At 43.4% G+C, this 16323-nt stretch overlaps 1 long non-coding RNA gene across 1 annotated transcript in view; it reads left to right on the top strand.

The window, feature by feature from the left end:
• LOC306739039 overlaps window positions 1-16323 on the top strand; it is a 92844-nt gene that overhangs the window by 32949 nt on the left and 43572 nt on the right. Inside the window, exon 2 of the long non-coding RNA XR_013771027.1 lies at window positions 8696-8828. This is a non-coding gene — a long non-coding RNA (uncharacterized lncRNA). The remainder of the gene's footprint in view (window positions 1-8695; window positions 8829-16323) is intronic.

Here is a 16323-nt window from a genome sequence, read left to right on the forward strand (position 1 = left end):
GATGTGCTTTGCTGATGTGCAGTCCTGCCAGGCAAACCTCTGGTGTATTTAAAAGTGAATTTATTTTTAATTATCAAGCATTAGAGTTTAGTGATAATCCCTTTTCTCTCTGCGTGCTGCCCTGTTATTCTTCGGAAGGACAAAAACATTTGTTTAGTTTATTAATACATTTGAATGATTTAAATTGCTCCATGCATTTCTATACAGCATTTCACTGCCAAACGCGATCATTGGAGCTGTGGATCGGCCAATGAGTTAGTCCAACCTTCAGAACAAAAGTGCTGATGTTCATGGTGTTCATTAACACACACAAAAGACCAGCTTGTCTTGGTAGAAGCCAGGTTTAGCACCTCGAGCCTAAACTTCTACGAGACTGTCATTTTCATGTGACTAGGCTGACTGTTTGTGACTAGTAGAAGGAAATGAAGAAAAGGGAAATAAAACTGGCACCTTGTTCAATCATCTTCAAAGTAGAGTCTTTGAAGTTATGTTTACGTTTTAGGCTTTTGGTTCGAGGTGTCACACGGAGTGTTTCACATGGAGGGAGCAAGTCAGAGTTCGGTGTCATGGCACATTGACGCGACACGTAGCCGCGGCTAGGAATGCTGTTTTGCTGTGAGATCAAGCCGCTGACCTTTTTCGTTACACGATATATTCTCTCTAACATCAAGGCCGCTTCCTCTCCGGATGCAGAGCCCCAGAGCAACAAGCATCGCTACTACCCGAAGCACCGCTGTGACACAACTCCGGTTGGATATCGCCCCTTGCAACCACACTGCTTCAAGTTACACTGGGCACCAGCCTAAATGGGCTTAAATTTTTAATTTGCGCTGGAGAACAGAGATCACATCTTGGGAGGATAGCATATCTGTAATTTATTTAAGAACCCCACAGAGGGAGAGTTATTTTGGAGGCAGAAAGCTGGACGGGAAGTATCCATGTGGCATTTCTTTGTTCAGCCCTAGGGGCTTGTAGGTAGACTCCACTCAGCAGTGACCTTCTCAGTGATGTGGAGGAGCGCTGAGGATGAACATTCTATTTATGTTCCAATCCTCGGGTAAAAAAACTGTTGAGTGCAGGAACTATTTCTCCTCCGTCCTGTGGAACAATGAAAGCGTTTGAATAATTGATTTGAAGTTTTGCTTAAGCTCTGAAACCTTTTAAATTTTACCAGAGGAAAGTGATTCACCAGCACTGTCACCTTCCAGCCTGCCTCATCGGCAATTCCTCCCCCGTTTGAAGACACACTTCTCTGAAGAGTGCGGGGAAGAGCGCTCAACTTCCTTTGGTCAAACACGTCGCCTTCACTTGCGTGAAATAAAAGCTTTGTCGCTGTTAATTAAACCGGGCCTGATTAGCACTGACAGGTGTGGCAGGTGTTCTGTTTACTCAAGCAGCGGCGACACACGCGCATGCAACAATCCGCAGTAATTCTAAATCACCGTCAAAGCTGCTACTTATCCACGGTGGTGGGGTGAGTGTGCACACGGGTAAAAAGTGGGGTAAAGGGGGGGCCGGGCGTGGAGGCGGCTGCTGGTGGTGGCACGCTATCATACAGTTCATCCTTAATGAGTATGGATTAGCAGGGATGATCCGGGCTTTGCAAAACCCCTGGTCCAGGGCTGGTGGAGGTTGTGTGTGTGTGCGTGTGTGTGTGTGTGTGTGTGTGTGTGTGTGTGTGTGTGTGTGTGAGCGTGCAAGTGTGTGTCGGGATGGTGACATCATGACTGAATCCACAGTCAGTTTGGAAATCTTTCCCAGAATTATCCACAATGGCAGATAACTGTAATAATACATTGGGTGATTTAGTGTGTGTGTGTGTGTGTGTGTGTGTGTGTGTGTGTGTGAGCACTCCTCTTCTCCTCTCCCCCTCCAATCACCGTGCAGTGCATCAGCCACCTCCTCCCTCACAGATGAGCATAAGAGCTGATTAATATTTCTGCGCAGTGATTTATTCAGATTTAATTTGTTTGCGAGCTGTTGACGCTTTTTTTCCTTTTCTTTTTAATTTCTCAACATTGTATAAAGAAGGAGCATTTAGACATGGGAAATGGGAAATAAAATGTAATGATTATTTCATGATTAGACTGCACAGTGGCTTTAGATGCTTTGTTGATAATGCTAACCCCTCAAGGCATGCATGTTTTAGTGTGCTGCTACTCGGGGCACAAATCATGTCACAACTAAGAGAGGTTTTGGGGAAGCTTGGGACCATAACATCCCCAGTTTGAATTTGCATGCTGGAAGTTCAGTCAACGTGTGTGTGGTGAAGCCTGTGAATGAGTCAAACTGCTCTCTCCCTTAGCAACTACTGATGAGCTCCTCCGGAACTTTGCAATCGAACCAGTGAGGCCGTGCAAAGGCCAGCAGGTAGGAGTGTGTATGTGCGCACTGAGAAGTTAGTTGAATGAAATGTGTGCAACTATGTGGACATGCAGTAGTGCAGACATCTCCTTTCATCCCCAAATGAGTGAAACAAAGACTTCATATTGCAAAAGGTTTAGATGGAAGGAAGTTGCCATTTCACATCAGTCCTAAAGCTGTGGCCTGTCTAAATGAAACGACTGATGCCCTCCAGTTGTTTTGACCCAGAGGTCAAGTGAACAAGCTGACTTTTCAAACACCCTTATTGTCTCAGTTTGATGACAGCCATCTCTTCCCAGCCAGTAGCTAATCCAGAGATTTTCAGCAGTCGCACAAAGACGTCACAATGATACGGTGGCTGTCAAAATGAAATATGGGCCTTTGTCACAAAACAGCAACGTCGTTCTTCTACTCAACCCCAGAACTCCAACGCCACAGACACACAGGGCACACCGTGGCACACAGGGCACACTGTGCACTCTACGAGATGGAAATCGCACAGTCAGGCAACAGTTTGAGTCGCGGCCATAAACATGTGGCCTGGGAGATGATTTATAATAATTAATCTGCTGTGTCCAGTCCCAACAGCCTTCCACTCAAACCCCCCACCAATCCACTACACACACACACACACACACACACACACACACACACACACACACACACACACACACACACACACACACACACCTCCCCACCCCCTAGTCAGTCAAGCTTCACAGCTGTGACCAGCTCGGCGCCTTTCCAAACCAATGTCACTAACGTCCCTATCGAAGGACATAGAAGGGGATTTAGTCTGTCTGTCTGTCTGTCTGTCTCTCTCCCTGCTAAACCCCCGTACCTTCACAATAGACCACACGTTGTACTTTATCATGGCCATCATATCATGAACCATTAACATGAGGGCCTACAATAACATTATTTATGGAGGCGTTAATATTAATATCGACCTGTGGGCTGTCAGGCGAGCTGATTTACTGAGCGCTGGAATGCCGGGCCATGTCGGGCTGGCAGGTGGACTAATTGAATATCAGTCACCGCATACCGCATGCCGATAGAAGACACTCAGTCTCCATTGAACAAGAGCACACACACAAATGCCCAATCTATACATATGCAAAAGAACTTACGCGCATGACCTCACTCCAAACCGAGCACTACCTTGTGTGTGCAGGTGCACTTCACACAGGTCAGCTCATAGACTTTTTAACCAAAGCTGCATGGCAGTAATTATGACTGGGACTCTGCTGAGAGCGCGTAATAATAATAGACGCTTTCGCACTTATCTGCACAAAACAGGCGCCGCTAATGAAACTTCACTCTGAGTGGTTCATTGCTGGAGTGTTTCATCTGAGAACGGTGGCGTTTGAGTGTGCGTAGGCTCTCTGACAGCGCACAGAGGTGCAGGATTAGTTCTCTGCCGTGGAGAATAATGAGGTGGCAGGACAAAGTCACTCTGGTGGAGTGTGGGGTTTGTTTTGAAGGCAACGCCCAATTTCAGTGAATTTTTTGTCTAAACGCATTTTACGGGAAACTAGTTTAAACGGTAATCTTCCAGCAGTGTTACAGCTGAATCGGGTGCTTTTCAGTTTGTCGACAGAGCTGACAGAGGACTGGAACACACAATCAACTTGCAGCATTTAATTTGGCACAAAACGTTCCCATTTGTTCACATGCTGCATGTAAATACATTTGACTGGTTATTCATGAATTCATCCACACAGCTGAAATAAGTGAACAGTAAAAATAGAGGTAAGAGGATTTTTAAACCTCTTATGTCCCTGTTTTTTACTGGTATGCTATGAGAAGATCTTTCTTCTGAAACCCTTGAAATGTGGCTCTTTCCCAGTGTTTCCTAGTTTATTAATCACAATTTGTGCAGAAGAGTTGATGATTGAGACAATAGATATATTATAGTGATCTGAGATGATACATTCAATGTCCCTCTCTCTGTCTCTCTGCATAGTTAAGCTTGTGCTGCTGCAGCCGTTCATTTGACTGCTCTCACATTGTTGAAAGTGACCAGGGTGCCCATCCTGACATGAATCAATCATGTTAAATCCATCAGATTAGCGTCAAGGGGGGGCATTTCTGACAATGAGCATAACTCAACTAACACTTACACTGATCTTTAATTGAATATCCCCTTAATGACACCGTTAGACAGCCTAGCCCATTTAAACTACAAGAACGCTGGCTGGAGATGTAATGGTACAAAACAAAGAAATGGCACAAGCAAGACATGTGGACATTTGGTTTTTGAGTCTTTTGTGGGTCAGAATTTTGCCTGGAGTGCATTGGAATGCATTTGAATGACTAAAGGAGGTTATTATCCAATAAATGTCTCATTATGTCTTTGTCAAAGCCCAAAGGGGCCTTGACTGGTGCCTCAGTGGCTTGCTAAATGGCTTTGATATGAAACAGTAATTTCCATGAAGTCGATTCTCCTTTTTCACATTTGCATTTTGCGGCATTTAGCCAATGCTCTCAACCAGAGCAGCATACAGTGCATGATCAGGTAGAGTCAAGGACACTACATAAGAGTGCACACAGCCTTTCACAGCCGCTCATTGTGACGACTGCAAGAATCTCACCGATGACATTTGTGTTCCATTTCTTTATATTAGGACTCTTAAACTTTACTTTTGGGAGAACACAAAGAGAGAGAAAAAAAGAGAAGATGCTATATAAATAAATGCAGCTATACCTAGTGCATAGTGTAATGTTTACTGTGACCGTGTTGAGGTCAACTCATTAATTAACATTACATTGCTGATGGAGAGAGGAAGGGTTAGTGGTATGTCAGACGAAGAATCAGCCCGCTGTTTATCGTGTGGAATAAAATAAACTGAAGTTTATGTTATGTCATCTTTAATAGGAGCAAAGGCACTTGAAAGCAAATCAAGTTTCTCAGCATACGTTTCTATACGAGTTGAATAAATACAGGACGACTTTGTGACATTGGCATTTGTGAAATCATTCAAAGGTCAATGTTGTCAATGGCAAGAAGAGTTTGTAACTGTATCACCTCTTCCTCCCCAATGTTTTGAGAAACCTGTAATTCTTCAGGAAGAAGAGTCAGTGTGCACCGCAGACAGCTGCCAAGAGCTCAAATTCCCTTTCAGTCACATATATAGAAGCGGCACCTCGGCTCTATTGTTTCCTCATTTCCCTTGACTTCCCTCCTCTCTTCCTTTCCTGATCTGATTTTCTCGACTTGTCATTTCCTTTCTCTTCCACTCTCTCTTCCTCTTGGCTCGTTCTTTTGTCTCCGCCCCCATTATCTCTTCTCTTGTCGTTTCCTCACTGCTCATGCTTAATTCTCTTCTCCAAGTCTCGTCCCTTCCTGCCTGTCTTCTCTTCTGTCTTTTCCCTTGGCTTGTGTTCACCTGTCGTTTCCTCACTGCTTTCCTCTCCTTCAACTTGTCCCTTCTCGACTCCTCCTCTCTCCTCTTGACTAATCTTCTCCTCCCCTGTCACTGTCTGCTCTCCTCTCTCTGAACTCCTCCTCCTCCCACTTCTCCTCTCTTTTTTTTTCTCTTGACACATCCCTTCTGATTACCTCAACTTCACATTTCCTGCCCTCGTTTCCACTCACACCTTCTCAGTGCTTCACAGACGTTTCCTCTTATTCCCCCTTTCTCTCGCTCTGTTCTCTTCTCTTCTCCTTACTCTGGTGAAGATGTGGCTTTTTAATTGCTTCAGGGCATATCTGTCCTTTTATACCTGGAGAACAATGGGGAGTGAGGAGGTGAGATGAGGACAAGCGAGGGATCAGGTGCTACCATGGCAACGTTTTTTCACCCAAAAAAATCTCTTGACTTTTGTCACGCCAAGGCTGAAACTATATTGACATTTCTTCATCTGAGGTGGAAATGCGCAGTTGTTTTTTTCCTTCTCTGGTAGCACACCTGTTGACATTTGCACAGAGTAGGTCAGCCTTGTGTTTTCTCACTTTGGGCTTTTATCTTTCGCTGAAAGTTTCCTGTTCTTCCTTTCTGGATGTACCCTATGTGGTCACGTTGCTGGAGAGAAAACACACAAACCCATTTCTGAGCATGCATGTTTTCGTTTCCCAATTTGCCATGCACCATGATGCTCGGCCATCTGTCTCAGCGCGGTGACTAAACTCAATGCCAATATGTTGCAGGGTCATGAGAAAACAAACCGGAGATGATTTCCACATGAGTGGACGAAGCATAACTTAACCCCCCAATCTACAGCAAAAAAAACACTGAGCAACACACTCTCACCTGCATGCTATTGTGAGGACGCCAGGCGAGATTCCCATTATCTTAGATGTTGATTTAGAGTGAGTTTTTTGCTTCCGTGCTGTCCGGCAAACGCTTCATTCCGGCTTATTAATGGCGACTCGCCCAGCCGAGGGAGTGTCTCATGCGACGGAGGAAGCGGTAGTGCAACAGCGTGTGTGCAGTGAATAAATGCTGTACATTAAACAAATTCCCCGCCCTCGTCTTGGCAGCCGAGCGCCCGGGAGATTGAAGTATTGCAGAATCTGCCTCACTTTTTCCCCTCGCTCTCTCTCACTGACACACGCATGCATGCTCATGTGTATCCAGCCGCGCATGCATTTGTTTGGAGAGAATTTAAATTTGCTGCCAGTGCTGCTGACTGTCCAACCCACCTCTTGCAAAAAATATTTACACAGTCTAGTATCCTCACATGCATACCCTCACAAACAAACAAGTTTTCATTGAGCTTCATGAGAACTGCGTTTGCCCCCATATGCACTCCCTAACGTGTTCACAAACCCATGTTGTAGCACACACACGTACTCTCTGCTGTGCTGCAGTCGGTGTATCGGGGGGATCCTTCTGCCGCCAGCCCGTTAGTTGACACTGATTGGCTAACCTGACCCAAGTGGCCTGTCAGAATAAAGGATCATGTTGACCGTTGGCCGTTGAGGTAATAATACTCAAAGAGGATGCTGGGAGACTGTCTACAAGTAGCGTGCAGTTCATGAGTCAAAGACTACAAGGTGATGAGGATGAAGTCAATAACATCAATCTGAGGCCGGACATTTGCTGTCCTTTCTGCTGCCAAACATTTCCTTTTTTATCCTACAACAAAGCATAGAATTGTCTTATTAACATATATTTTGATAAGACTTTTTGAGAAAGTAAGCAATTTCATTTCGGTTACATTTCTTTCTTTCTTTTTTATGTAATCTGCAAATTGAGGTTCAATTTCAGCGTCACATGGTAAACATCCAGATTTTAATTGCTTAAAGAAGCAGAGCACTTGACAGTAGCAGCAGTCAGCATAGTTCAAATTGTTATGCCTTGTGGAGAACGATATCATAGCACAGGCGCAGCATTTGCGCTTGGTATGAATTATGTGCTCTCATTACTTGCACACTATCTGCATAGTGATTTGATCTCTCAGTATGCAGAACTGGCATACATATTGTATTTTCAACTCCCTTTTTCTCCGACATGAACTTGAAGTCAAAACTCTGTGATTTTGAAAACTCTCCCTCAATAAGCGATCTAGTGCAATGCAGTGAACCTCGGTGTCGATATGAATTGATCATGCCCCTGACGTCCATTCCAGCAATGCTATTGATATCGTTATCTAAAAGGAGACTCTGGGCGCAGGGTAATGATGAGCTCCTCTGACCTTTCACTGGAGATAACCTTCCTCAGCTGCTCAGTGGAACCTCCTTAGGGTGGACTTGTGGCCGCCCACAACTGCAGACCTGACCGAGAGTATTGGCTGAATATCGAGTGCAGTAGACACAGCGTCCAGATGCTTGAAAAAACTCACACAAGCACGTTTACCATGACTTGTACAAGCACACAAAAAACTCAAGTCGATACGCAGTAATTAACAAAATAACCACCGACAAAACTAAATGCACGCTCAAACATGGGTACATCCCCTCCACATACACAACTGCTATGGAAACCATAAACGTATGGGTCTGTTCGTTCGTGAATATCCAAACACGCTTCGACCACGCTCAGGCACACACCCACACGCATACACTCAGATTTGGACCAGGCTCATTAGAGATGTGGAGGAGAAAATGATGAAAAAAAATGTCAGGGGGGATTTCATGCAGATTCGCACTCCACCGCTCTCAGGCAATCAACGGCAAGCCTCCTCTTCGCCCGAGAACTGTCGTCCTGCGGTCACAAAGGGCGAAGAGGAGTGAGAGAGAGAGACAAACTCATCTCTGCGTTTGTCGAATTCCCCCACCTACCACTTGAGGAGGCAGTTCATTTAGTAGTCCCTTTCATTAATGTTTCTCTTTCATTTTCCCGCTTTCTCCTTTACTCCCTCTCCCCCTTTTCTATCTACTTTAAAGGTGCAAGTGAGCGAGTAACAAGAAGAAGAAGACGAAGTAGAAGAAGAAGAAGAAGAAGAAGGAGAAGAAGGAGGAGGAGCCGCTGGAGCAGCTGAAGATATGAAGCTGAGGAGGTTTTGAAAACAACCCAGTTGTAAGTCGGCCCCTATTTTTAATTAGGAGAATCATTTTTGTTCTTATAATAACTGATCTTACATTGTGGGGCACAAATATAGACCGTTTCAACAGTATTGCATTGCTGGGCAATACGCTTGTGTCCATGTTTACTTCCTGTCAGCTTATGTAATTCACATAAACTGCAACAGGAAATAAACTGGGACACATTTGGATTGCTTATATGTACAACTGTGAAATGGTCTTTATGCTATTTTATAATCCTTCAGAACTACGTGATCTGAATCGCTCTCCTCCCTTCATTCCTTCCTTCCTTCCTTCCTTCTTTCTTTCTGTGCCTTACTGATTTTGAATTGATAGAGTGGCATAATTCCGTGTGAATAAGATGCTTTCCATTCTTGTCCTTCTCAGGTTTGTCATCACTGCAGATGGCATTTAATAATTGTCTGAAGCAACTGAAAGCTTCAGTATTGTTGAATATATTTTGAAATGATGATGGCCAAGCTTTTGTATGCTCAAATACCTGTCTGTAATTCACAAGCTGAGGTTTGACAGGGGATCTTTTTCCCTCCTAATTGAGTAATTCTCACACAGTGCACAGGAAGCAATGCATCAAAGCAATAGAGCACACACATAAAAAGATGGATAAATCTATAGATTCCTCTGCTTAGTCACCAAAGGCAGTGTATTGTAGTCTTACTGTACATTTCCTGCTGACTCATGTGAACGAGTCTGGGCAAAGACGGCCAACAGTGTAACAGTGTATTGAAGTTTGGTAGAAAAGTGACACTGCAAGATCAGTGTCTTTATTTTCTCTTCCTAACGAGCACCATTACATGACACATCGTAAACTGTCATCTTCCTCCACGTGTTTCTGTTCTCCCAGTGCTGAACCCACCCGTCCGTATTGACAGCTGAGCTGAGGCAGCTATCAGCTACCTGTCACAGCAAGCTGGCTCTGAGGAGCTCCTCCTGCACCTCTGCAATGCTTTTATTCAGCCAACACAATTGGTGGTTTTCAGACCTGGAATCTACCTTACATCGGTTTAGAAGTGCATACCACTCAGTGCAGAGTTCATTTAAAAACGTTCCCACACAAACAAATTATTTTTGCACTGTATGCAGCATTTGACATCTTTTTGAGATCATACGCCTTGTGAAAACAACGTCCTCGGCCTTCCCTAATTGCAATCAGCAAACTGCTTTCAATTCTACTCGCCTCGTATGATTTGTTTATCTATTTCACTTTTATTCTACTGAAATAGTCTCTTGAGATTAGAATCTCTCATTTGGGGAATTCCTGGACAACATTCAATTCAATTATATTCAATTCAGTTTATTTTGTATAGCGCAAAATCACAAATAAAAAATTTGCCATGGAGGGCTTTACAATCTGTACACATACGACATCCCTGTCCCGGGACCTCACATCGGATCAGGAAAAACAAAACTCCCCCAAATAAAGATAGTAAAAACCCTTTCACAGGGGAAAAAAAGGGAAGAAACCTTCTGGAGAGCAACAGAGGAGGATCCCTCTCCCGGATGGACAGAAGCAATAGATGCCATGTGTACGGAATGAACAATGTAACAGAGATACAGCACATTCAATGAATATGACCAGATAATGATCCAGATAATCATAATCCATGTCAGCAGAAGGAGGAAGAGCATCAGCAGGGCCATGGCAGGAGGCAGGACCATGTCAGCACAGTTACACAACCTAGTTTACACAAGCCAGACATGTGAAAATAAAACGCATTATAGCAACATTATAGCAAGAATACTATACTATACAGAATACAATAGTCTGTTTTTCTAATATTATTTAATAGTCTCTGTTTTTTTATAATAAGCAATAATCATACATTTTGGAAATAAACTCTTTAATTCATGTAATTGAACATGTGTGCACTGTATATCCGTGTAGATTAATCTTACTCATCCAGATATTACACCATCAGGTCAAAATGTAATCTCTCGGTTGTCTGGCAAAATGTCCTCATCTCTACAGCTACAGTCCAGTGGATAGTTTAATTTAGATCTGAAGAATGTAATGTAGTTGAGTGCACGGCCATTACATACACTGCACACCCCATCCTCATTTCCATATCATAACTTGATTATTAGTGCTGCTGGCAGAGCGGTAGACATGAAGAAACTGTGGATGAGAGTGAACTAATGGATGTCGGAGCAGATGCAGGCCCGCAGACATCCCCTCTCCATGTGCAGGGGAGCGGCCTGCTCCTCGTCACCTCTCAGCCGGAGGCCACCGGCTTGATAAAATAACAGCTGTATTTGGCATATTGGGCTGCGATGATAGTAAGGCCTCAGTGACCTGCTTCATTTGACTGGAGAAACGGTGGAGAGGCGAGATAGCACATCTGGACCCCCCACCACGGGCTCAACAAGCTGGAAACTGAAAGATCACAGTGGTGGTGCTGGGTTTTCTGCCTGACTGTGTGTCATTTACACATCAGCAAAAACATTTCAGATCATTTTTAAGACTGTAATTTTAAAAGCTGCTAATTGGAAACAAGTTTGATTAATATATTCATAAATCTAATCATCTCTATCCCTGATTCATCAAACACAGAGAGCATCACATTTTGTGGCTGGATGTTTTCCTGAGCTTTTCGTGTTTTTCAAGACTTGTTTTGTGGAGGGCAGGTGGCTTCTATGCAGGTCCAAATGCCAATAAGGTTATTGTGTATACATTTAAGGCAAAAGCCAGGAAAAGCATATTCAAAGTATATTCATATATAACAAATAGCCTCGAAATAAATATTGCTCATAAAAAAGTGAAATCCTATCACATAAAGAAATAAGGAAATTGCACATTAAAAAGTAAGTTATGCCAGCAATGACATTACACCCACACTGCACATTAAAATAGGATTGGATCCTTCTATTGTTGCATGCCTTACATATTGATGAGCTTAATGGCCTGCAGATAAAACATGTGCCCACATGTCTCTGAGAAATGTGAGCCTGACTATATTATTCCAGAAACCAGGACAACAATTTTGTAACGTTCCTTCAGGTTTGTTACAGACCAACATTAAGCCTCTCGTGATACTTTTGGCGATGCACTGATAAACAGTGTTAGATTGCTCTTTGCCAGCAGGTGTACGTTTTAGATATCCACCTCTAGAGGGGCACATCTAATTGGACAAATGGTCATTGACTACAGAGTGCTGCAGAATTTCCTATTTTGTAGGATTTTGATTATAAATTTTTAAGCATCATTGCAATTGCCAGAAGTAACATCAGACCAAAAATGAACTACAGCATGGTCACATGACTTCCCGTCACCACCACTAAGCTGAAGGCGGACTTGTGTTTGGCATGATTACATTTCGTATTCTAAGCAAACCCCTTTTTAAGATTAATAAAAGCATACAAGTGAGATATTTGCTGACATATTTTATATTGCAGATCAAAACGTTCAAATGTCTTTATCTTTTTAGATCTTTTTTCAATGATCTAAACAAAAACCCGTTGACTTCAAGACAAGGGAACTGAAAGTACAAAACTACAAACTCAATGCTGGGTTTCAGAACTTATTCATGCACCCTCTATCTTGTTTGATCTCCACAAGTAAGACAAGTCATTGTTTTTTTATTATCTAAGGATGTCAATTTAAATTAGTTTGGTAGATTTTTCACTGGTTCAGTTCTTTGAGTCTGCTTGAGTTACTGTGGAAACATGGCCTCTTGAGGGGCTTGAGGATTTTTTTGTCATTTGGATATTACAACACTTCATTCATCAGCCCACCAGGATTTATCGTTGATCTGTATGTTTTGTTACAATGTTTCCTTTTGAGATTTGCCTCTGTTTGATGCTTACCTGTGCAATGCCACAGCTGTAGCTGATTCAGGACAGGGTTGGGTTCTCTGAGCGTACCTCTGAGCCAAATCCATAAGGCCTTTGCACCTAAATGCAAAGGCAGCAGCGACTGTTGGCTGAGCTTTAAAGTTCCGAAGGAAGAGAGAGCAGCAGCTTTTAAGTGGCTCCTTTGGATGTTAGCAGCACAATTGAACAAAGCTCTGCTAATCTTTACAGCTGGCGTCAGGAGGCCCTGTGTTCTCACAGCGCGGTGTTACCCGTAGCATGACACTGGCTGTCCGACAGGTTGGGTAATGTCCCCTCGAGCTGCCACCTCCCTCATCACATCAGTGCCTTCACTGCACACGTACTGTACTAACAACAACCCTAATGTACATCATGAAGAGAGACAAAAAGCACCGCCATGAATTAGCATTATTCAATTATATACGCTCCACTTATTTGCAGCGGCATACAAAGAAATGTAAATTGACCTCAAGTTTGGAGGTAATGAATTTGATTATGCCAGTGCATGTAATTTCATGGCATTTGGGAATGAAAGATTCTGCTTATTATACTTCCCTCACAGTCTGATGGTGGAAAGCTATGCAGCGTGATGCATTTTTAAAGGTCCCCTTTTGTGATCTATGTCTTGTCTCATAATGACAGAATGTTCCACTTGGTTTCATTGTAGCTTGGAACACATCCAAGCTTAATGTCTGCCATTACTTGTTCAGTGCAGCTCAACCATCAATTCTGACAACCTGTTACGGGTTGGAGTTCGAACTCTTTACGTTATAGCAGCTGGAGGGCTTCGGATGACCCTGCAGACACTCAAAACGTAACTCTTAGCCCTCAAGTAGTTGGAAAACTATCCTGCTAAACTTTGGGGAAGCTGATGGATGAAAATAAACAACCTGCTGATGTGTCCTAGTATGAAAGACTTGGATAGATATTTTTAGGGTGGGGTGGAGAGATGCTATCTTAGGTCTATTAATGCAGTCATTGCTGTGTTGCCCCAGGCCGTAGGGCCTAATCCAGAGGAGTGAGAGTGAATGGGACCGTGGCTCGGGCTTGCCAGACCTACTTAGGTTCTGGTTGAGAGCACAGTGCTGTGTGGGCGAATCTATTCTGTCCTGGGCAGGGCACAGCATAAACATTGCCCAGGGAACGCAGGCATGCAAGCAGGCAGGCAGGCATGCAGGCAGTCAAGCGGACAAGAGAAAAACTATAAGGATGGTTGCCTTTAATTTCCTTTCCACTGACTCCCCTCAACTGTCCAGGGCCTGAGAGCAAGAGGGTAAAGAGACAAGTGAGTGTGTATGTGTGTGGAAATTACCTGTAGAGGCTATCTTTTTCCCGGAGATTCACCAAAGTATGTACTGCTATCCACCCTCCTCTCTCGCTCTTTCTCTCTCTCTCACACACACACACACACTCTCCATCACACTCTTTCACGGCAAATCTGCCCCGATCCATCCAGCTGACGGCTGTGAAGCAATGACTCGTTCGCTCTCTTACTGTCTTTAAGTGATCTGTGTTTGCTCCATGGCACTCTGGCGCTCTGACCTTCCGACCTTGCGTGTAAATAGAGCACCGCTACTCCCCCATCCACTACCCCGCCGCCACCATCCCCCACCCTCCACTACCAAATAAGGAAGACGGAGCCGCTGAAAGCCAGCAAGTCGGTCAGCCAACCCACCGAGGAGGCCATTAGTGATCCAGCAAACCAGCGGACGGGTTGGTAGAAAACCACCTCTGGCATCACTCATCACTCCTGGCCTCTCTGGCCTCACCCGCCTCTCCTCTGTGTAGAAATGCACATGTACATGCTCTCACGGCATGTGCACAAACACTCACTGCAAGGCACACTTACATCTGCACACAGGACCACGCACACAGTGACCTGGAAGCGTTAAAGGCACTGAAATGTACACACACACACACACACACACACACACACACACAGTACACTGTATACAATGGCATACATTGAAAGGCGCATATGCTTGAACATACACACGGGGAAGGACACGTTTGCACACACAGCACATTAAATTGTCTCAGAAGCGCACATATTTACAAAAGACATATTCACGTGACGCTACGCGTACACAACATGTAATGGCATGTTACTGCATAACTACACCCCAAAGAGAATACATTATATACTGGGCTGTTTCAGCAAAACAATCAAATAGGTTGCTGAAAGATGGATTTATATGGTGATATACAATTACAGGTAACTATCACTCAGTAAAAGTGCTTGATACCACACTAAAAACAAGTCAGCACAGAAAGCATTGTGCATGATAAGGCAATAAAACTTTTATATATCTACTTGTAGAAATTATAAATTTACGTCAGCAAAGCTTGCTATCTGATCTCAAGTTTACATTTGGTTGTTGCTGTGTATACCAATAGTCCTATCATGCCTCTCATACAGCATCTGGACATAAAACACAGACTAATGGAAATATCTTGAATCAAGTTGGCCACTTTAAGTCAATTATACCTCTAAATTGTTGAATACATTATTTTCTTTACAGGAACATGAAATAATACATTATTTTATAAAAAATCAAATGGATTAAAATCAAATTTGCTTGCTAATCGTACAGACTCTTATTCGGCAGGCAGTAGCTGTTGTCCCGGTGGAACATTACTGGAATATACAGCGAGTAATAAAAGGCAAATACTGGTCTGAGCCTACACATGATAGGCTCCACAACAGTACAGAACATATGAAACCTTCACTAGTTTACAACAGTCACAGTTAAACTAACTGTGCGCTCAGTCCAGTAATACCACCTTGGAAATTGAAATGTACTGCAGCATTGGGCACCATATAAAACACCACTTGTCAGTTTAACAGTATTCGCAGGACACGCAGTGTAAACACTCCCCCTCTGTCTGGGATTTTGTCTCTTTTCCCTCTGTCCTCTTTCTTCCGTAATTCTTTGGTTTATTTAGCTGCACTCTTTCACCTGCCTCCAAATGTCAGCTGAGTTCAACAAAGCTGGAGGGAAAACACTCTCAGAGAGAAAGCCATATTGAGAATGAGCCGGTTAAAATAAATGCAGGAGATTTGAAGAAGAAAGCGAGGCAGGAGTAAGTAAGTATCTGGTAACAGAAACATCCCTATAATTTAGGTATTATCTGATGTCTTCAACACAAAGACCATTGTTAGACTTGCTAAGTGGGAGTATTATTATCTAATCATGTCAGGATGCATTTAATGACAGATTGGATGCACAACAATGGGACTTTGCTCACATTTCTGTGAAGAGGGAACAATTCTTCACAAAGGACCAGTGAGAAGCATCAACCAAAATGTCAGCATAACACAGGTCACAAAAGCTGCACTGTTTTTTTAATCAATGATGAAAAACAAATAATAAATAAATACACATTAAGTATTGAGCTGCTGTTCAGATATAGTTTGAATTCCTGTAAATTAAAAATGAAACATGTTGTTAGAAGGTACGATATGAAACCCCACATGTCCTTTTTTAATGTGATGCTCGCTACGACCTCTCATGCAACACATCCGCGCGCGTGTGTGTGTGTCACAGAGAAATGCACTGCAGTGGCACCTGAAGAGCTCAGACATTCCTGAAAGTACAGAGAGAGCTATCAGATTCTTTACCCAGCAGCATGTAATTCATTGCATTCCCCATCCCTGTCCC

The sequence above is a fragment of the Taurulus bubalis genome, assembly GCF_910589615.1.
Source record: "Taurulus bubalis genome assembly, chromosome: 7".
In the NCBI taxonomy this organism is placed as follows: Eukaryota; Metazoa; Chordata; class Actinopteri; order Perciformes; family Cottidae; genus Taurulus; species Taurulus bubalis.